This window comes from Arachis duranensis, chromosome 6, assembly GCF_000817695.3.
Source record: "Arachis duranensis cultivar V14167 chromosome 6, aradu.V14167.gnm2.J7QH, whole genome shotgun sequence".
Classification (NCBI taxonomy): domain Eukaryota; kingdom Viridiplantae; phylum Streptophyta; class Magnoliopsida; order Fabales; family Fabaceae; genus Arachis; species Arachis duranensis.
Window position 1 is genome coordinate 25,475,507 of NC_029777.3, and position 1,533 is coordinate 25,477,039.

General features: G+C 34.8%; 1 non-coding gene across 1 annotated transcript; it reads left to right on the forward strand.

Moving 5' to 3' along the window:
• The first annotated feature begins 352 nt into the window (after nucleotides 1-352).
• On the forward strand, nucleotides 353-456 carry LOC127739817 (small nucleolar RNA R71). Its single transcript, XR_008000559.1, has one exon. It is a non-coding gene; the product is annotated as a small nucleolar RNA R71 (small nucleolar RNA).
• The last annotated feature ends 1,077 nt before the right edge of the window (nucleotides 457-1,533 follow it).

Consider the following 1,533-nt stretch of genomic DNA (forward strand, 5'->3'; position numbering starts at 1 on the left):
CATAAGCTTCTTCTTCAGAAGATGCCTCTTTGGTACTGTTGGAATATTTTGCCATCCATTCAAACTCTGAGAAAACATGTTGACTTTCTGAGTCAACATTTTGTTCTGAGCCAAAATGGCATTCAGAGCATCAATTTCAAGAACTCCCTTCCTTTGAGGCATCCCATTTTTCACGGAATTCCTCTCAGAAGTGTACATGAACTGGTTATTTGCAACCATGTCAACAAGTTCTTGAGCTTCTGCAGGCGTTTTCTTTAGGTGAATGGATCCACCTGCAGAATGGTCCAATGGCATCTTAGAGAACTCAGATAGACCATAGTAGAATATATCTATCATGGTCCATTCTGAAAATATGTCAGAAGGACATCTTTTGGTCATCTGTTTGTATCTTTCCCAAGCTTCATAGAGGGATTCACCATCTTTTTGTTTGAAGGTCTGAACATCCACTCTAAGCTTGCTCAGCTTTTGAGGAGGAAAGAACTTAGCCAAGAAGGTCGTGACCAGCTTATCCCAGGAGTCCAGACTATCTTTAGGTTGAGAGTCCAACCATGCTCTAGCTCTGTCTCTTACAGCAAAAGGGAAAAGCATGAGCCTGTAGACTTCAGGATCTACTCCATTAGTCTTAACAGTCTCACAGATCTGTAAGAACTCAATTAAAAACTGGTAGGGATCTTCTGATGGAAGTCCATCAAACTTGCAGTTCTGTTGCATTAGAGCAACTAGTTGAGGTTTCAGCTCAAAATTGTTTGCTCCAATGGCAGGAATTGAGATGCTTCTTCCATCAAACTTGGAAGTAGGTGTAGTATAATCACCAAGCATTGTTGGGTTCGGCTGCCATCTCCTTTTCTTGTTCGAAAATTTCAGCAAGGTTGTCTCTAGATTGTTGTAATTTAGCATCTCTTAGTTTCCTCTTCAGAGTCCTTTCAGGTTCTGGATCAGCTTCAACAAGAATGCCTTTTTCCTTGTTCCTGCTCATGTGAAAGAGAAGAGAACAGAAAAAGAAGAGGGATCCTCTATGTCACAGTAAAGAGGTTCCTTATTATTAGTAGAAGAAGAAAGGGGATAAAGAAAGGAGAATCCAAACACAATGGTGAGGATAAGGGCAATGATTTGAGATGAAGAGAAGTGTTAGTAAATGAATGAATAAATAGAATAAGATGAGAGACGGAGAAATTTTTGAAAATAAATTTTGAAAAGGAGTTAAATGATTTTCAAAAATAAAGATAAGAAATAAAATTAAAATTAAAAATTAAAACAATTGATTAATTAAAGATAGAATTTTTGAAAAAGAGGGAGGTATTTTTGAAAATTAGAGAGAGAAAAGTTGTTAGGTGATTTTGAAAAAGATAAGGAACAAACAAAAAGTTAATTAGTTAGTTGAAAAAGATTTGAAAATCAAATTTGAAAAGATAAGAAGATATTTTGAAATCAAATATTTGAAAAAGATAAAATTTTGAAAAAGATATGATATAAAAGATAAGATAAGAACGATTTAATTTTTAAAATTAAAATTAATTACTTAACTAACAAGAA